Source organism: Trachypithecus francoisi, unplaced genomic scaffold (genome assembly GCF_009764315.1).
Source record: "Trachypithecus francoisi isolate TF-2019V2 unplaced genomic scaffold, Tfra_2.0 Lachesis_group1, whole genome shotgun sequence".
Classification (NCBI taxonomy): Eukaryota; Metazoa; Chordata; class Mammalia; order Primates; family Cercopithecidae; genus Trachypithecus; species Trachypithecus francoisi.
In genome coordinates, this window is record NW_022681454.1 from 40,326,097 (window position 1) to 40,348,048 (window position 21,952).

Consider the following 21,952-nt stretch of genomic DNA (forward strand, 5'->3'; position numbering starts at 1 on the left):
CCCAGATTGGAGTGCACACTGGACAACAAAGTCAGCTCACTGCAATCTCTGCCTCCTGGGTTCAAGTGAATCCTGCCTCAGCCTCTCAAGTAGCTGGGACTATAGATGAGTGCCACCATGCCCAGGTAATTTTTTTGTGTCTTTAGTACAGACAGGCTTTTGCCATGTTGGCCAGGCTGGTCTTGACCTCCTGACCTCAGGTGATCTGCCCACCTCAGCCTCCCAAAGTGTTCCTGGCCATACTGCCCCATTTTAAAGATCAGGAGATTGAGGGTGTCAACTTGACCCAGCTTACAGAATTGAAATGTAGGTCAATCTGACGACAAAGTCAAAGCTCTTTCTACCATGATACTCATTCTTTGCTACTTACTTACTCATAGCAGTTTTAGCAATAGCCAGTGTTAACAGGATAAGACCACGATAGGTGAGAAGTGGACACTGGCTGATAGAGTGGAAGGAATTTCCAATACAGACACATGGTAAAGTTGTTGGGAAATCCTTACTTTCTACCATCCCCATCACTTCCCCTCTTCACCCTCCCCACCAAAGCTTCTAAGCTTTCAAAGAGTTCTGCAAACTGTCCCATAGCCTATTTCTGGCTCTTTGAAAAGGAGTTAACATGCTCAAAACAATGTTTTTAGACTTAAAAACCTATGGAATTAAATTCTTAAATGGAAATGTTGAAGGACTAGAATTCACATAACCGCAACGTATAAGTGAGAACACGGGACTGTGATGAGGCAGTTCCACACCCAGGCTCTGGAGCCAGACTGCCTTGCTTGCTGTCTTGACTGTACCACTTGAAAAACAAATGCCATCACACAAGTCACTTTCTCTCCTTCAGCCTCAGCTTCACCATCTATAAAATGGTGATAATATTATCATTAACAATGTTGGGAGGATTAAAAGCACCTGGCTGGCTGGGTGTGGTGGCTCAAGCCTATAATCCCACACTTTGGGAGGCTGAGGTGGGAAGCTCGCTTGAGCTCAGGAGTTCCAGACCAGTCTGGGCAACATAGTGAGACCCTGTCTCTACAAAAAATACAAAAATCAGCCAGGTGTGGTGGTTCCAGCTACTCAGGAGGCTGAGGTGGGAGGATCACTTGAGCCTAGGAGGTCGAGGCTGCAATAAGCCATGATCACATCACTGCACTCCAGTCTGAGCAACAGAGGGTAACCCTGTCTCATAACAAACAAGCAAACAAAAAAGAAAAAAGAACCTGGCTACAGTAAATGCTCAAGGCCCTTTGTTATTATTTCAGCTGGTCAAGAGTCAATGTTTTTCAAGGATCTTCTTTGTGTAGAGAACTGTATAGTCACAGTTTAGAGTCGCAAATTATCTGCCTGGCAAGATACTTCTTAAAATCAAAATGTAAAGAACCTGAGGGGATTCACTCCCAAATGTTTATGGACAAACTGAAAGGGCATTTACACAGATAGTACCTTCTACATTTACTTGAGAAAGTGCTTAAAGACACTGTACATGTGAAATGTGTAGTTATAATGGCTACTACTATGTTCTCTTTTATATTTGTTCAATTACGTAAGTATTATGTTCTTTTTATCACTACTTAGTATTCCTACATGGGAGCTTTGTGCCTACCCAGTGAATGTAGTAGGCCCTAAATATTGTCTGTTAACTAATGATGGTGTCATATGCCATGTTAAAATTAAAATATTACAATTACTGAAGCAGGTTTAAGAAAGAAACCTGGGCATAATATTCTTAGAAAAACTTTATGTGCCAGAAGTTGAATATATGAACTGGTAGTTTGATACATGATTACTTTTTAATTATAAAAGTCATCTTTAATTGCAAAAAAATCATAATAGTGTTCTTTTAGATAAGAAATTTCCTGTGTTAAGAATATGATTCAAGTTATTGAGAATTTATAGATATATATTTCCTGTACATATTATTCCTATATATCTATATATACCAACTATACTATACAAAAGTATTAGTCCCATTTTCTTTTTTTTTCTTTTCTTTTTTTTTGTTTTGAGGCAAGGGCTCTGTCACCCAGGCTGGGGTGCAGTGGCATGATCACAGCTCACTGCAGCCTCAACTTCTCAGGCTCAAGCAGTCCTCCTACCTTGACCTCTCAGGCTCAAGGGATCCTCCCACCTCAGCCTCTCTAGTTGCTGGGACTACAGGTCCTCACCACCACGCCTGGCTAATTTTTTATATTTTTGTAGAGATGAGGTCTCACCACATTGCCCAAGCTGTTCTCAAACTTCTGGGCTCAAGCAATCCTCCTGCCTCGGCCTCCCAAAGTGCTGGGATTAAAGGCGTGAGCCAACACGCCTGGCCAGCCTCATTTTCTTGATGGAGAAACTGAGAAGGAGGGTGATCCTGTGCTTCCTTCAAAATCACAATTAGAGAAGGCAAATTTGTAATTGTAATTTTATAAAGATGCCTTATCTTTGAGGTGATACTTTATAGTTTGACTTATTTTTGGCAGTAGAGTTGTTTTATATCCAAAACCAAACCAAACCCAGAGAGTCCAAATATAAAAGACAGAATTTTTTGAAAATTTTAAAATTTGTGGGGGCCGGGCATGGTAGCTTAAGCCTGTAATCTCAGCACTTTTGGAGGCTGAGTGGGGCGGATCACCTGAGATCAGGAGTTCAAGACCAGCCTGGCCAACATGGTGAAATCCCGTCTCTACTAAAAAATACAAAAATTAGCCAGGCATGGTGGCCCAGCACCTATAATCCCAGCTACTCATGAGGCTGAGGCAGGGAGAATCTCTTGAACCCAGGAGGCAGAGGTTGCGGTGAGCCGAGATAGTGCCATTGCACTCCAGCCTGAGTGACAGAGTGAGACTCTGTCTCAAAAAAAAAAAGACATTTTAAGGCTGTTATTCAGGGTGGAATGTAGTGACATGATCTTGGCTCACTGCAACCTCCGCCTCCCAGGTTCAAGTGATTTTTGTGCCACAGCCTGGGATTGCAGGTGCACACCACCACACCCAGCTAATTTTTTTTTTGTAATTTTAGTAGAGACAGGGTTTCACCATGCTGGCCAGGCTGGTCTTGAACTCCTAACCTCAAGTGATCCGCTGGCCTTGGCCTCCCAAAGTGCTGGGATTACAGGCATGAGTCACTGGGCCCAGCCAAGGGTATTTAGTTTTCATTCATTACATTTCTTAAATTTTACTATTACATTGGGGATTAAGTTAAAATTTTTTTTCTTAAATTTATGCCCAAACAGATTTAGAAAGTGAACTTTTTGCTGGGTGTGGTGTCCTAGCACTTTGGGAGGCCAAGGAGTTTGAGACCAACCTGGGCAACATAGTGAGACCCCACCTCTATTAAAGCAAATAAAATTAAATAAACAAACTAAAATAAAACGAAAGTGAACGTTCCCAAACATAAACTTACAGTCATTATAATGGTGTGTGAATGCTAGTCTTTTCCTCCTAATTTCAAACGATATTAGTAGTTTGCCAGTAGTAGTTATATAGTAACAGTATGGTCTGTTATTGCTGTCTTATATTGTACATGAATACATGTACAATATGCACCTTCTGGTGGTATGTCAAATAGTAGTATACAAAAATAACACAGGTTTTTTTGTAAAACAAATGACAGATTGCCTGTCCTGAAACAAAGGCTCTGAAACAGACTGACATAGTCAAACATTAGCTTTAGTTTTAGGTGTGACCTTCTGCTTTTATTTGGTTAACATTAGTCATTTCAGTTGCAACTAGGAAACAATATCTGCTATCACAGAAAAAAACAGATCCTGGTTATGTCGATGTCATGTTCATTGACCAGCTATCTTGAGGCAATAATTATAGTAGAATAGTATTCGCCCAGAAATACCCTCAACATTGAAAAAGTCATGAGTTAAAACATTTTCTTCTATAAATGTTTAAGTTGAATGTGGGGTATTTTGGAAGCTAAAAATATTTTCAAACTCAACTATATTTATGGCAATATGACCACAGTAGGCTGTTTATGAGAAAATATAAAAAAGGAAGTGAGCTTTCTGGTGAGGGATAACTTAAAGACAAAATGCATTAAATACAACTTTAATCCAGAAAATACATGTTCTTTTTATTCATTGCATTGTTTCAATGTTGTTCTACCTTTCTAACTCTGGTGATATTTGGGATTTTTTTTCTCCTTTTCTTTTCTTTCTTTTTTGGGTACATAGTGAAAAACAAAAAAAGATAGCTTAAAAAACAGGTCCTTCTGCAAACATATGGCTAAGGTTCAACTCTAATACCCAATGGCTTATTTACTTTAAAAATTTGGAAAAGTAAGCACCATGAGTTCATTGATATGAGTAGGAACTTGCGTCATCCTGTGGTATTTGTGAATATTGTGGGCTCTTTTATCAATTTTGTTTGTTTCTAAGTCTTTTCAAAGAACTCTATTAGAAATGAGACCATCTGAGACAGGTCCTTTAACACAGAAAAGTGTTACTATGAAGTGATTTTAGATATTAAAGGCTCTTTCCACTTCTTTATGCATTGTTTGAAATGTCTTAGAAAGGTTAAAACAATAGTGTTTATACCTTATTTTATTAGCTATAATGGAAGTATTTCAAAGGCAGCGGTGCTTATTTTATCCCCAGTGCCTGGCACTGAATGAATGTTTGAATAAAAGAATGAACGGATAGAAGCATGAATGAATGTGCACTGTCTTTTGTAAGAAACATGGTAGGACAAAGCTACAAAAAGTTTTCCTTTTATATGTAACATCCACCAAATCACTTTGGACATTTTTTTCATGTATCTATTTACATAAGTTTTGTGGTACAGCTGTGCATGGGGGTGCATGCCTGAAATCCCAACTACTGGGGAGGTGGGAGGATTGCTTGAGCCTAGGAGTTCAAGGCTGCATTGAGCTATGACTGTGCCCCTGCACTACAGCCTGGGCAACAGAGCAAGACCCTGTCTCTAAAAAAAAAAAAATGAATAATAAAAATAATTTAAAATTTTTTTCGTGGTTTACCTGTATATAGAATTGGGTACAAATAGTCATACCCAGGTACTATGTGGTGGTATTTCTGCATGGCCAAAAGGAGGCCATCAAGAATAAATAGGCCAGCTTTGGTACAGGAGCTGGCCGGCCGGCCTTCCTTCCTTCCTTCCTCCCTTCCTCCGTTCCTTCCTCCCTCCCTCCCTCCCTCCTTCATTCAAGACAGAGTTTCACTCTTGTTGCTAAGGCTGGTGTGCAATAGTGTAATGGCGTGATCTTGGCTGACTGAAGCCCCCGCCTCCTGGGTTCAAGCAATTCTCCTGCCTCAGCCTCCTGAGTAGCGGGGATTACAGGCATGCGCCACCATGCCCAGTTAATTTTGTATTTTTAGTAGAGATGGGGTTTCTCCATGTTGGTCAGGCTGGTCTCAAACTCCCAACCTCAGGTGATCTGCCCGCCTCGGCCTCCCAAAGTGCTGGGATTAGAGGCCTGAGCCACCGCACCCAGCCAGGAGCTGGCATTTCTAACACATGCCCAGGCATCAGGAATGTCACATGGAAAAGCCACACCAACCCCTAATGGGCTATATTGAATGCCAGTGTTAATATCCCTAGAGCCGTCTTGGTAAAGCAGGTACTGGCCAGGGAGTTATAAAATTTCTATCACTGTTTTTTTTTTTTTTTTTTTTTTTTTTTTTGGCCTTAGCTGATATGCTTAGCTTCTGCTATACTGTCTCAGGAATTTGGTAGAGATGTTATGCCACAAGGAAATAGGCACATAAATGGGGCCTGCCCATGAAGGCAGTTTTTAATCACTCTTTTATTTGAAGGTATTTTGAGAGGCTGCTTATTACAATGCTTGAGCTCAAGCTCATGCATGCCAGAGCTCAACTGCTTGAGTTCAATCCCATTTATTAACTGTGTGACTTCAGGTGGGTGACTTACTCTCCCAAGCTTCAGTTCTCTCAACTGGAAAATGGGAATAGACCGGGTGTGGTGGTGCATGCCTGTAATCCCAGCTACTTGGGAGGCTGAGGCAGGAGAATTGCTTGACCCTGGAAGGTGAAGGTTGCAGTGAGCTGAGATTGTGCCACTGCACTCCAGAGAGGCTGAGGCGGGTGGGTCACCTGAGGTCAGGAGTCCAAGACCAGCCTGGCCCACATGGCGAAACCCCATCTCTACTAAAAATACAAAAGTTAGTCAGGCACGGTGGCAGGCGCCTGTAGTCACAGCTACTTGGGAGGCTGAGGCAGGAGAATCCCTTGAACCCCAGAGGCAGGGGTTGCAGTGAGCCAAGATCGCACCACTGCACTCCAGCCTGAGTGACAGAGTAAGACTCTGTCTCAAAAAAAAAAAAAAGATACTTATTAAAAGAAGAAGGAAGAGGGAGGGAAGGAGAACCAGTTTTCCTGGTCTCTATAATAAAACTAGGCAGTTAGAGTCAGTTGGAAATTCTTACAAATTTACATAGAAAGCACAACTATATTAATTAAAGAAACTCAAGAAATATGCACTTAAATGAAGAATAAAAATGAACAGAAAATACAATACATATCTAGAATTTTACTGAACCTAAAGTATTTAAAATGAGAAATTCAGGTGTCAGGAAATTTATGATTTCCCAGGTCTACTAAACTCCTGGAACGATTGTTGGCGTTTAATTGCTATTCATGTCTCACGTACTCTGTACTTACACTGAGTGCACTTGGAGTTAATATGTCAATTAAAAAACTAATACATTAGTAAAAACACCCTGATTTGACCTAATCATTTATTCCCAGGCTCACAGGGAAATACTGGATATTCTTCGAGTTAATAAAGTGTGAAATGACTTTAATGCTTCAAGGGAAATACAGTATACCAGTCTTGCAAATTGTTTTTTTCCGAAAGCATGGCCTATCTTATCCCATCCTGCATCGGAAAATTTAATTGGCTTAGTTATTTCCTCTTTCCCAAATCCCTTTTTATGGCAAAGAGAAAATGAGGACCTACAGCAACCCACGCTGCTGAGGACCTAAACCAGTCCCTGTGAAAACCAAAACAGGGATGGGCTGGATTCCAGTTTGTTTCTCATAGGTTTTGAAGTCAGAGTTTTAAAAGATTTAACAGGCTGGGCGCAGCGGCTCATGCCTGTAATCCCAGCACTTTGGGAGGCTGAGATGGGTGGATCACCTGAGGTCAGGAGTTCGAGACCAGCATGGCCAACATGGAGAAACCCCACGTCTACTAAAAAAAAAATACAAAAGTTAGTCAGGCATGGTGGCAGGCACCTGTTATCCCAACTATTCGGGAGGCTCAGGCAGGAGAATCGCTTGAACCCGGGAGGTGGAGGTTGTAGTGAGCCGAGATCATGCCATTGCACTCCAGCCTGGGCGACAGAGCGAGACTCCATCTCAAAAAAAAAAAAAAAAAAAAAAAAAGATTTAACATTATTTGGAATTTGGACAGCCAACTGCCAATGTCAAGCATTCCAATGATGAGAGCCTAAGACCCTGAGCTGCATTAGCATGGCACTACTGTCATCTCCAAGCCCGTCAGAGAGCAGCCAGTCCAGTGCAGACATTTGAAGCTAGGCAGGGCAGCTTACACAGGCTGGGGATTCTTTGTACTTTTCAGTATTCTCCAAGGGAAGTCTAGACAGACTTCACATTTTGTTAAGTGCAGTTAGGTTCTGTCCACAATAAAACAGAACTAGGACAACTGTTTGGGAAACATAGTTAGCACATAATTGTAGCTAATTTAGTTTTTTTCTCTGAAGCAGCATGAAAAGAAATTTGTTTTTTTTTGTTTTGTTTTTTTGTTTGTTTGTTTGTTTGTTTTTTGAGACGGAGTCTTGCTCTGTCGCCCGGGCTGGAGTGCAGTGGCCGGATCTCAGTTCACTGCAAGCTCCGCCTCCCGGGTTTACCCCATTCTCCTGCCTCAGCCTCCGGAGTAGCTGGGACTACAGGCACCCGCCACCTCGCCCGGCTAGTTTTTTGTATTTTTAGTAGAGACGGGGTTTCACCATGTTAGCCAGGATGGTCTTGATCTCCTGACCTCGTGATCCGCCCGTCTCAGCCTCCCAAAGTGCTGGGATTACAGGCTTGAGCCACCGCGCCCAGCGAAATTTGTTTTTGTATAAAAGATGTTTTTATCTTCTATAGCCCACAGTTCCCAACAACAGAGTGTCCTCTCTCCTTCCCTCTGCTGCAAATATATGTACCTACATAACACCCACATGCATGTTTTTTCTAGCCTAAGCCCCTATCTACCCCTGCTGTTCTCTTTTTGGGGATTTCTTCAAGCATATTTACAACAAAACACTTGCTGAGCCCAACTGCCACCTCACTGCTGTATCCTAGTTACATGAGCCATCAGTTCCCCAAACGCTTTCTTTCACCTGTCTGTTGGGAAACCACCTAAGCCTATACGAGGAAGAAAAATCATTCAGAACAAATGTTGGCTTGAATACTCGTGTCATTTTCTTAACTGCCTGATACAGGCTTTCACCGAGATTCGGTGGGAATCAAAAGTACATCTTTAAAAAAATCCTGGCCCTTACCTTACATTATATACAAAAATCAAATCAAATAGATCAAAGACCTAAACGTAAGAGCTAAAACTATAAAACTTAGAAGAAAATACAGGGGCAAAGTTTCATGATATTGGATTTGGCAATGATTTTTTGGACAACCCCCAAAAGCACAGCAACAAAAGAAAAAAATAAATAAAGTAAACTTCATCAAAATTAATAACTTTTGTGCACCAAAGGACAGTCAAGAGAGTGAAAAGGCAACCCACGGTGTAGGAGAAAATATGTGCAAATCACGTCTGATGAGGAACTGATATTCAGAGCATATAAAGAACTACAACTTAATAACAAAAAGCAAACAAGCTAATTTAAAAATGGTCAAAAAAGTTGAACAGGTATTTTTCCCAAGAAGATATACATTATATATCTGCAAAGATATACATTATACATCTGCAAAGACCCTTGAAAAAATAAAGAAAGTAGACACACAGATGCCTCATAAGGACATGAGAAGATGCTCAACATCATTTATCATTAGGGAAATACAAATCAAAGCCACCATGATATACCGCTGCACACTCACTGTGATGGCAATTATTAAAAAAACAAAACCACAAGTGTTGGTGAGAATGTGGAGAAACTGGAACCCTTGTGCATTGCTGGTGGGAATGTACAATGGTGCAGCTCCTGTGAGAAAACGTATGGTGGTGTTTCAAAAATATAATCATAATAAACAGAAGTACCACATGAACCAGTAGCTTCTCCTGATGCACAGAGCAAGAAATAAACATAAGTGGTAATAATAAATACTCAGTGAATAAATGTAGGCCTCACATATCTTTTTCCCATAGAGAGATGTGAGAGATTGAGGCTGATAAGTAATAACAGATCTGGGACACTGTCTTCTACTTTAGAGACCTGATATTGGCTAGAGGTGGGGTAGGTTAAGGGGAGGGAATAGGCTTTTATTAGGTTGGTACAAAAGTGATTGCAGTTTTTGTAGTTACATTTAATGGCAAAAACTGCAATTACTTTTGCACCAACCTAAGTATTTTTTGAGTCTCTATAAAAGTATTTCTGGTTTTTAATCTTCTTAAATTGGTAATACACAGTTTTTACATGTGCCCTGTGAAATGCACATTGTCATATATGATGCGTGGAGATAGGTGGGAAGGTGGGTAAAATGTTTTTGAAACAGTTAGACAATATCAAGAGCTTTACAGTGTTAATTAAGTAGTCAATTCTCATTAGCCCAGTGATTCCATTTATAGACATGTATAATCAAATACCCAAGAAAAGATTTATGTTTGAATATATTTACTGCAGTGCTATTTATAACACAATGCAATGAACATAATAGTTTATATTTACATGTAATAAACACAAATATTCAGTGGTATAAAAATGGTCAATAAATTGTGGCATAGCCACAGCTTACAGTACCTGTTTAATATTCTCAGCTATTTTAACTTTGCTAAATAATATTTAAAGATATGTGGTAGTCCCCTCTCATCTGAGGGGGACCTGTTCCAAGACTCCCAGTGGATCCCTGAAACCTCTGATAGTACTGAACCCTATATAAACTGTTTTTTCCAAAAAAAAATAAAATAAAATAAACTGTTTTTTCCTATACATATTTACATATGTAACACACACCTATGATTAAGTTTAATTTATAAATTAGGCACAGTAAGAGATTAACAATAATAATAAAATATAACAATTATAGCAATACTCTAATAAGTACTCGAATTATAGCAATACTCTAATAATAAAGTTATGTGAGTGTGGTCTCTCTCTCTCTCAAAATATCATACTGTATGCCTCTATTTTTGGAAAACAGTTGACCACAGGTAACTGAAACCAAGGAAAGTGAAACTGCAGATGGGGGCTGACTGACTACTGTATATGAAAATTAAACAACCAAACAAAATCAGAGTAAATATACCATGTTAATTCTGGTTATATTTGGATTGTAGGATTATAGGTAGATTTTGTTACATTTTTCTATAATTTCCAGATTTCTTTCCATTAGTATACTTTTATAAGAAGAAAAAAATTACAATTAAAAATATTTAGCTCTCTGAGTCCCTGAATTCAATGGACTAAATCTAAAACCCAGCCTAGGGGACATGAAGACAAGGTACCTATTTTCTCTCACAGAGATTGCTGGGCACATCAGTGTAGCCAACAGCCCCTGCCTGACACACCGTATCTACTGCCTCCACCTTCTGGAGCTGTGTGAGGGCTGGGATCCAAGGTCAGGGTGAGGCTAGTCTTTTTCTTACCTTCCCTTCCTAGCACACAGGGAATTATCGCCCACAGAATAATCTCACTCACTAGATCCACAGAAAGATCTCAGCTCAGCAGGGCATGATGGCTCACGCCTGTAATTCTAGCACATGGAAGGCCGAGGCGGGCGGATTGCCTGAGCTCAGGAGTTCAAGACCATCCTGGGCAACACAGTGAAACCCCATCTGTACTAAAAATACAAAAAAAATTACCTGGGCATGAAAATTAGCCGGGTGTGGTAGCGCGCACCTATAATCCCAGCTACTCAGGAGGCTGAGGCAGGAGAATTGCTTGAACCCGGGAGGCGAATGTTGCAGTGAGCCGAGATCGTGACACTGCACTCTAGCCTGGGCGACAGAGCGAGACTCCGTCTCTTTAAAAAAAAAAAAAAAAGAGGCCGGGCGAGGTGGCTCAAGCCTGTAATCCCAGCACTTTGGGAGGCCGAGACGGGCGGATCACGAGGTCAGGAGATCGAGACCATCCTGGCTAACACGGTGAAACCCCGTCTCTACTAAAAAAATACAAAAAAATTAGCCGGACGAGATGGCGGGCGCCTGTAGTCCCAGCTACTTGGGAGGCTGAGGCAGGAGAATGGCGTAAACCCGGGAGGCGGAGCTTGCAGTGAGCTGAGATCCGGCCACTGCACTCCAGCCTGGGCGACACAGCGAGACTCCGTCACAAAAAAAAAAAAAAAAAAAAAAAAAGAAAAGAAAAGAAAAAAGAAAAAAGAAAAAAAAGATCTTGGCTAACAGCAACCTCTGCCTACTGGGCTCAGTCCTACTTGGAGAAGATTAAATGGTTGTCAAAGTGCTTTTACATATGTTGTCTTTCTTTGGACTGTCATGAATTGGGATGACAGTTATTTTTACCTTATATGACAGGTGAGGAAACAGAAACTTAGAGAAAGTATGAGGATTGATCAAAAAACACAAGATATTATCACACGAATCCTAGTCTAGCTTGTACCAAAAAACCCTTCCTCGTGTCACACAATCAAAATACAGTCTGACTGAAACATAGTTGACTGCTGGGTGCTGTGGCTCATGTCTGTAATCCCAGCACTTTGGGAGGCTGAGGTGGGTGAATCTCTTGAGGCCAGCAGTTTTAGAACCAGCCTGGCCAACATGGTAAAACTCTGTCTCTAATAAAAATATAAAAATTAGCCAGGTGTGGTGGTACGCACCTGTAATCCCAGCAACTCAGGAGGCTAAGTCACGAGAATTGATTGAACCTAGGAGGTGGAGGCTGCAGTGAGCTGAGATCACGCCAATGCACTCCAGCCTGGGTAACAGAGTGAGACTGTCTCAAAAAAAAAAAAAAAAAAAAAAAAATAGAAAGAAAGAAATAAATACAGTTGACCTCTTTTTTGGGAGGCTAAGAGGCAGATTTATAAGCAACACATAGTGATATCTTGTCTCTTAAGTCACAAAGATGTAAAGTGCACAAAGACATAAAGGTTTATATTGTGGGTTGCAGATGACTTATCATGTTCTATATACCACTAACGTTGCCACATGAACACAAACAGTTACACATTGTCCAAGCAGCAGGTATCTTGGTTGATAGGAATGAAAACTTACGTTCTTGCTGAAGTGGAAAGGAAAAGGACCAGAGGAAGTACACTCACCAAATCCACTAATGTGATTTGTCTGGTCCTTTATAAGATGCAGAACGAGAGTATACAGGCAAATTCAGGCAGCTTCCTTGGGATTTCTCTGTTCAATTTTTGGCGTGCCCTTTAAGGTAAATCCTAAGGGTTAAAAAAGAAATGGTTAGAAATATTTTCTATTTCAATATAATTTTCATATGTGCATTAGAAATTGGGGGGACAGATCCTCTTGTAGTTCCAAAGCATAATGGTTCGAAATTGTGGGGCTATTTTCTTCAAAAAATGAAATACCATTACTCTAATTATCATGTTCTTTACAAACCAAGAAGTGCAACTGCTTATCTGATTCTTAAAGAAACAAGGAACAGTAATAATAAGAAAATGACCAGTTTCCTCCATTTGTGTTTTTCTCTCTGACTTCTTCAGAGTGTGCATGACTTCAAGATGCACATAATGTTTAAGAAGGAATACAGATGTAGCCTATACTTTATGCTTATAGACTCACAAAAATAAGAGGTAGTATCCTTTAGAGAAATGATCATATCTAGCTCATGGACCTCCCAGCCAATTTGGGGGCTTATGCTTCACATCACTAATAGATCTTCAAACTATTCCTGCAGGGTCCAGAGAGGGTTCCCAAAACCACTGAAGCAAGTACTCCAGTTACCCACTATCAATCAGAGTTGGTATGAAAGAGACTTACTATTCTGCCCTAAAATGTAGACTTCAGACTCTTTTTTTTTTTTTTTTTTTGAGATAGAGTTTTGCTCTGTCGCCCAGGCTGGTGTGCAGTCGAATAGTCTCGACTCATTGCAAACTCCACCTCCCGAGTTCAAGCGATTCTCCTGCCTCAGCCTCTTGAGTAGCTGAGATTACAGGTGCCCACCACCACGCCTGGCTAATTTTAGTATGTTTTAGTAGAGCTGGGGTTTCATCATGTTGGCCAGGCTGGTCTCAAACTCCTGACCTCAAGTGATCCACCCGCTTCAGTCTCCCAAAGTGCTGGGATTACAGGCATGAGTCACTGTGCTCAGCAGAGTCAAGATTCTTTTGAGGATGTTCTTTGCATGGAGAGGCCCATGAAAAATATGATTCGGGGTTTTGGGATAATCTTTAGTAAGTAATGATGCAGGAACTATTCAAATGAAAAGAATTTAAAGTTCAAGATAAAGATATTTCAGTTGAGGAATTAAAATATATCTTAAACATAAAACTTTTATTTTTATTTCAATGTGTGGAAATACAATCTGCCTGATTTTCCAAACTACAGAGAGCTCACATCAAGCCATCTGAAGCTCCGAATAACTTATACAAGATTCAATATGGCACAGTGGTTTCAACACCAGACTGGAACCAGAAGGCTAGTTTTAACGCTACCTCTGTCATGCCCGGTTCATTTCACCTGTCTAAGCCAAAGTTTACTCTCGTGGAAAAAAAAATAATAAAGGAGGTCAGGCATGGTGGCTCACACCTGTAATCCCAGCACTTTGGGATGTCAAGGTGGGTGGATCACTTGAGGTCAAGAGTTCAAGACCACCCTGGCCAACATGGTGAAACCCTGTCACTACTAAAAATTCAAAAAATTAGCTGGGCACAATGGTGTGTGCCTGTAAACCCAGCTACTCAAGAGGCTGAGACAGGAGAATCACTGGAACCCGGGATGCGGAGGTTGCAGTGAGCTGAGATTGTGCCACTGCACTCCAGCCTGGGTGATAGAGCAAAACTCTGTCTCAAAAAAGTTAAATAACTAAAAATAAAAATAAAAAAATAATAAAGGAGTTGGATTATTAATAGTTCTCAACATTAAAAAAAAATTGTGCTTGTTTTTTCTTTGTGTTTTAGTTGTAGCACACTTTTTTCCACCAAAAATCTAACTAGATGCAGAAACAACACCAATAAAACAGAAGCTGGTTGAAGTATGCGTAGGGGATGTTGTCAGGAGATGCCCCCAGTTCCATCATTCATTGTATCCCTGTGGAGATACCATAAGACCTTTAGGACTCCATAGAGCACAGTCGGAAACCTTCTGGATTAAATGGCCTTTAATATCACTTATAGCTCAAAATTATTCTGCCATAACTATCTTTATATTGGAATGACTGGGTGCTCAGTGAGATCCATAACCTTATGGGAACACAGCAATAATACTTCACCATGATCTAGTTTCAATCTTGTTAACAATGACCTCCTGAAAGAAAAAAGCCACACCCTCAAATAAATTATAGAGCAATAGCTGTTAAACGATTTATGTTTCAATACACGTAATCTTTACCCAACTGTGTGAAAAGATAATTCCTGAAATGCTGCGTCCTGGATAATACCTAGTAATCAAGATCATAGCAGTTGATAAAAACTATGAAAATGAATGTACAAAGTACGAGAAAGTGTGTCTTGAAATTAACTGTACACCGTCTGGACAATAAAATAAAATTTAGACTCCTCCATCTCTCATCTACTAGCTAAGTAAATCCAGACAAGTATATTCAACTTTCCTGAGCCTCAGTTTCCACATCTATAAAGCAGAAATCATTCCTGGCAGGACTATTGTGGAGAACAGAGAAAAATATTTATGAAGCACTATTCTTGGCATATATTATTTGTGCAGAATTTTGAGTTTCCACTCTTTCTATAATGGTAAAATGTCTCCTTTAAAATGTAATATCAAGGTAATGAACATGTAAACTCTATGAATTGAAAGCAAATTATTAATGTATAAGTGAAACACAGGATTCACGTAGTCTTGTGTTACATCATAAAAAGGGAAAGAAGGATCACAAATGTGCCTTTCAAGTAACACAGGACATTTCCCCAAAATGAAACACTTAGGGTCAATGTTTGTTTCCAGAAAAATCTGACTTTCCAGAATAACTCCAAACACAATCCATTTCATAATTTTTTTTTTTTTTTTGAGATGGCGTCTCACTCCGTCACCCAGGTTGGAGCGCAGTAGCGTGATCTAAGCTCACCGCAACCTCTGCCTCCTGGGTTCAAGTGATTCTCCTGCCTCAGCCTCCCAAGTAGCTGGGATTACAGGTGCGCATCACACCACACCTAGCTAATTTTTGTATTTTTAGTAGAGGCGGGGTTTCAGCATGTTGGCCAGGCCAGTTCTGAACTCCTGACCTCAAGTGATCCGCCTGCCTTGGCCTCCCAAAGTGCTGGGATTATAGGCATGAGCCACCATACCCGGCCAGAACCTTTCTTAAGATAAACCAATTGCCCTCACCCAAGGATGCTAGTACATAAGGTCCTAATGCTGCTAGGAGACCACCAGGTTGAGGGTCAAATAACTGAGTTCTAGTTGTCGCTTTGCCACCTGCAAAGTTTGACCATGGCATGCTACATAACTTTCTGAGCCTCAGGTTGTCACCTGTATATTGAAAGATTGCCATTATAAGGATTACACAAGACACGACATTTGAAAGCATCTCATAAACTAACCATTAGCTCCTGCCTGGACTTCTACAGTAGACTCCCAGCTGGCTTCTCCCTATCCACTCAGGCCTGCTACAATCAATCTAGGTCTCCTTGCAGGTAAAGGGACCATTTAAAAAATATACAATTTGGCCAGGCATGGTGGCTCACGCCTGTAATCCCAGCACTTTGGGAGGCCGAGGTGGGCAGATCACCTAAGAGTTCGAGAACAGTCTGGTCAACATGGCAAAACCCTCTCTCTACTAAAAATACAAAATTAGCCGGGTGTGGTGGCACACGCCTGTAATCCTAGCTACTCAGGAGGCTGAGACAGAATTGCTTGAATATGGGAGGCGGAGGCTGCAGTAAGCCGAGATCATGCCAGGCACTCTAGCCTGGGTGACAAAAGGAAAACTCCGTCTCAAAAAAAAAAAAAAAAGAAGGGTTTTATCACCCTTCTGCTTAAATCCCTATGCTCTCCTCCCATTGCCCTTAGACTAAGTTTGTATCCTTTGTAAGGTCTGTAAGGCCTATAAAGAGACTCCAGGTCCTCCTCCAGCCTCATCTTGTGTTACTTTCCCCCTTACACATGCTGTTCCAATATTTCAGCCCTCACCAATTCCCCCGTCTAGCCAGCTTGCACTCATCCCAAACTTCATTCCTTCTAGAAAGCTATTTCTGCAGCCCCCCATGATATGCTCCCCCAACATCATATAATCCTTCCTATAGCACTAGGTTGAAGCATATAAAATTGCTATTTTGTAGGACAAAAATGGTAGACTGTTGGCAATTTTCTTTGGTTTAGCATTATAGTAATTGCTGTAATGCTAGTCATCTTGAGTCAGTTTTAAACTCTACCAGGGAAGAATCTAGATCTGACTCATAACTAGAATCCTAGAGTTCCACACCCAAACCAAGCCAATAGTAGGCACTTAATTGTTTAATTAGTCTGATATATTGGTACTACCTTTTTAATGCCAAGCATATAATCTTTATATTGTCATTAGTAGTTAAAAATCATGTTTTTTGCCGGGTGCAGTCGCTCACGCCTATAATTTCAGCACTTTGGGAGGCGAAGGTGAGTGGATCACCTGAGGTCAGGAGTTTGAGACCAGCCTGACGAACATGGTGAAACCCTGTCTCTACTAAATACAAAAAATTACCCAGGCATGGTGGCACATGCCTGTAATCCCAGCTAAGGCAGGAGAATCGCTTAAACCTGGGAGGCATAGGTTGCAGTAAGATGAGATCATGCCATTGCACTCTAGCCTGGGCAACAAGAGTGATACTCCCTCTCAAAAAAAAAAAAAATCATGTTTTTCTTCAAATGCTATTGATACATTCCATAGGATTAAAATGAAAACAATGGAATGAAAAAAGAATCACTTTAATATTTTCATTTCTGGCATTTCTGGAAAGCATGAATTCTAGTAAGTGTAATATATATATATAAACAAGGATAGAATTTAGCTCACTGGTAAGGTATCATTTATGGACTTTTTTTTTTTAAACTCAAATGTTTTTCACTGCTTGGCAGAATAAAGGAGCTCTCAAAGGAAACCAGATAATTTGGATTTATCTCCTTGTACAGTTTTTGCCATGTGACAGCAAATCAGCTAAAGAAAAAAAGATAACATCTAAAAGAGTGCTAGACTTGAAATGGAGGAATTTTATAAGCTTCCCCATGACATTCAAAAGAAATGCATCCTGAAACATTCCCAAATCACCTTATCCTATGCCACATCCAACTATGTCCCTCATGAAATGAACAGAGCCAAGACCCAGTCTAAACCAAACTGAGATGGTATATGTGGTAGGTTAGGTGAACTCACAACCTAAATAACATAATAATATTAATGATAGTAATTACCATCAACATTCATTGAATGGTTATCATGCACTAGGTACAGCACTAAGCATTCCACATACATCATCTTATTTAATCATTGCTACATGAAGCAAGATCTATGATTCTACTCATTCTGGAGATGCCAGAACTGAGGTACAATGAGGCTGCCCATTTGTTAAGGTCCCTTAGCTGGAAGTGAAGAAGCTGGAGTTCAAACCCCAGGCCTTCTATGGAAGAATCCAATTGCTGCTGCACTCCACTTTGGAAGAGTAGAAAGTTGAAATTTGTTCTATAACAAAAATGACAAATAATTCTATATGCATTCTATTATAGTTTCAGTGTCAACATGAGGAGTTAAAACTGAATGGCAAATTCATGAATTGTTAAGGCCCACCAGATAGGAATTTTTTCAAGAACCCCAATATTCAGCTTTAAACAGTAAATTACATTCTCAGCCTAGGTTAGAAATATAGATAGGAGTTCAACTTTTTGTGTGACGAATAGAGAATATCAGATAGGCATAAATATCATGGGCTCAGAAATACCTGCTATTCTGACTTGTTTCCTAGCTTCTTAAAAAACTATCACATTTGAGAAAGTTTTTGAGAACTCAGAAACCCCATGAAATGAGTAAACAAAACTGCAATTTCACTTTTTACTGCTTAGTCAGTAATCTCTAATCAGATAGTTCTTTCTTGCTAACACCTAACAAAATTATCTACCTCTTTCAAATAGCAAAGAAAATGAACATACTACCATTCTTACAGTGGAAATATAATTTTACAAACAAATACAAATTACTGAATCTTTACATATGATTCACAGATGGTGGTGATGAGATTATCACGCCCCTCCCCACTCCGTCTTTGTGCACTGACATTTGACCCTTTTTATAATATGCACCTTGTACCAGTGAAACCTAAGGCACCAGCTAGTTACTCATTAAACTCGGGTGCCGAGGACTGACTTGTACAAATTAGGCTGTTAACTGCCCAGGCTGGCCTCTGTGCAGAAGTGGAAAAAAGCAATCATCATAGCTGTGAAATTCTGTCATATCGGCAGAATTGAACTACAAATTGCAGCAATTCGTACCTGACCTCTGATCTGTGAAGTTGGTCTAAACCTTTGAACCTTAGCTTGGAATTGAGAAGCAGCATTGACTTATAGAGGGGAAGGTGGCTAGCAAGTGTTCTCCACTGTGAATAGTTAACACTGTGACTGTCGGTCGGCCCCCACACCCACCTCCCCCAGAGAGTCAACCAGAGTAAAAGACATAAATAATGAGGATCTTGAGAGTGGCAGGCATCTTACAAAAAGGCATTTGGAACAAATCTAATACAAGCATACAGTTTCAGGATGCAAGTCTTTTTAAATGAGTATGTCAAAATAAGAAAACGGAATCTGCAATAACTGAAATTCTTGGACATTTAATATTTTGTGATATGTACATTAAAAAATTCTCTTTACAAATTAGATCAAAGTAGACTTTAAAACGAAACACTTAAATACATTTTTAATCAAATGGTGCCATCTCTCATTTGTCACATTTTAAAATAAACGTATTACCTAATCTCTGTTATAAAATACAGACCCATATTAAGCCATCTTTGGAAAAAAGCAATCAGGAAAAACCAGTTACACTTTTCTTTGAACCCAAACTTATCTTTTGACACTAAATATCAGATGTAGGCTAATAAATAAGTATAAGAATATGCATTTCTCACATATACATTTTGTTGCAACATTGATTCATCATAATGAGGAGGGAGAAGGGTTCATTAAGAGAGAGGAGCATTTTTCTTTAAAAGATTAGCTTCTACTTCAAATGCTATTCAAATTGCTCCATTGACAGAGAGAAGTGATTAAAGATTCTACTTCTCTGGTCATTTGAGATATTAACAAATTTTGAATAGCATATAAAATATAACTAAACTATTACTTATAATGAAAGTGAAACTAATGTTACTGCTTAAAGCATATAACCTACACCTAAATAATTCCATTTCACAAATTTAACTATTGGTTTGAAAACAATGATAAGAGTCTTCTTATACAAGAACTTTTCTCTGACAGGAAATTTCCTCATTGTCAACCTTTATATGCATTATCATAAAGTTAATTCCATTAACTTTTCCTTATTTTAATTTTCACATCTTAAAATTAGTTTCCTTCTCTAAACACTGACTCTGAAATGACTTTAAAAAACAAATATGGGCGACATTGCTGATAAATTCCTGCTTCTTACCCCATGGTTTAAATAACAGGAAACTATAAAACAACAACAATACCGTGAAGATCTAGATTTTTCAAGCATATAAAGTGAAAAGCTGTTAGATGAACTGATTTTTTTAAAAATGTTTTTAACTTAAGAATTTTGGTTTTACTGCCGGTAAGACAGACTGTGCAGCAGTTGAAATTCTAACCAACTTCCTTTTTTTTTTGGTCTTCAATTAAAAAATGAACAATATGGATCATTTGTTTATCTGGCCTTATCTAAATTGCTTTAACCAAACACAATTATTTCTTCTTCTCTTCAATTAAAACAAATAAGGTTTCCCCTACCTTTCCAATCTTGATCTGGCTGCGACAGGCTAACTGTAACGAAAGCTTTGCTCAAGCAACCTTCGCTCCCAATACCAGGAGCTGTGTAACTCTGTTATACATGGCACAGGGCTCCTCACTGGTCAACGAAATGAGCTTTGACCACTTAATGCCTTGGGAGTCACGTGCTAAGGGCACCTGGAATGAGCTTGAGTGGGTGGTACAGAAAGAAGGGAGGTGTTAAAACTGCCACATACAAAATGCTCAACCTGAAACGGAATGGAAACCCTACTGTAACTGATGGATTTAGGGAAGGCTCAAGAAGACAAAAACTTTGCCAGTTCATAGAGGAGGGACGTTTAACAGAAATATTTTATTCAAACCCAAATAATGACCATAAGGAAACAAACGATTTTTCAAAATCCACCATCCTAGAACCAGATAGATGCCCATTACGTTTGTACAGATACATGCAGAGATAAAAAAACAATAATGCCTACCTCATCTAGGCTGTTGGGATTAAATAAATAAATATATGTAAAGTGCTTAGAAAAGCTCCTGGCATATAGAAAATACTCAAAAAGTGTTACTAGGATTTCTTAGAAATGTTATATTTTTAGCAAGTGTTGCTTTTTCCCTTCTCATTATCTCTGGGGTAGGTAACTTGGGTTAAGTACCTTGTGTCTAAAAGACTATCAACAATCATGTTTATGATGATCAGTCTGGGAGAAAAAAAAATAGGAAAAAATTACACATGAACCAAACCCTCACCTTATTTTAGTTTATCAGTCTGGAGCTAGAAATTGATTTACTCATAAGAAGTGGAGACAAGTAGAAGAGGCATAGAATGAAAGAGAAGCAGGCAGGACAACAGGATTTATGATAATAAAACCATCTGTACATAACAACAGATCAGGAGGACCTGAAGCACTTAAGCTGAGTAAATACACTTCTTTTCAAGCAGTTATGGGGTGGAACCTCATCGAAAGTCTCTCTGGAGGCTGAGTTTGTCGGTTCAGGCAATGGGAAGGTTAGAGGAAAAGGGAGCTGAAGCTGCCCTAGAGAAGGTCCTGAAAGCAATGTGACTTCTGTGTCTTCTGCATTGGGATTAAAGTGAGCTCTGTGGCACATTAAGAGAGGAAGGAGAAACTAACTGCTCCTAAAACAAAAATTTCAAAAAAAATATGGTCCCCAGTTTTCCCTGAGTCATCACTGTATCATTGTTAACCTTATTCAGTTAAACCTTAGTAATTTGAAGGAGCCAGAGTTGGAAGTAAAAAGGCCAGAATGGGCTGGGTGTGGTGGCTCGTGCCTGTCATCCCAGCACTTTGGGAGGCAGAGGCGGGTGGATCACTTGAGGTTAGGAGTTCGAGACCAGCCTGGCCAACATGGTGAAACCCTCTCTCCACGAAACACACAAAAATTACGCGGGTGTGGTAGCGGGCTCCTGTAATCCCAGCTACTCGGAAGGCTGAGGCACGAGAATGGCTTGAACCCGGGAGGCAGAGGTTGCAGTGAGCCAAGCTGGCGCCACTGCACTCCAGCCTGGGCGATACAGTGAGACTCCATCTCAAAAAACAAACAAACAAACAAAAAATGGCCAGAATGACAAGAACATTTTCAATCTATTTATCTACCCATATATTTTTTTTAAAAGACAGTTTTATTACTCCTATATAAAATAATAGCTATTGATAGTGACTATAAATTATCAACAAGTTAACATAGGGTCAAAATCCAAAACAAGTCTAAGATTATAACTATGTTAAATATTATATAAAACTAGATCGCTATGATCTGGC

At 39.8% G+C, this 21,952-nt stretch overlaps 1 protein-coding gene across 10 annotated transcripts in view; it reads right to left on the bottom strand.

The window, feature by feature from the left end:
- The window catches only part of RBM47 (RNA binding motif protein 47), a 212,201-nt gene that overhangs the window by 30,985 nt on the left and 159,264 nt on the right, over positions 1-21,952 (bottom strand). For 9 of the 10 annotated variants that reach the window (XM_033214055.1, XM_033214056.1, XM_033214064.1 and 6 more), the window contains one exon: positions 12,365-12,487. The gene's annotated coding sequence lies outside the window, so the exon portion shown is untranslated. Of the gene's footprint in view, positions 1-12,364; positions 12,488-20,171; positions 20,277-21,952 lie in introns of those variants that run through there. The other variant, XM_033214061.1, reaches the window with a different exon arrangement.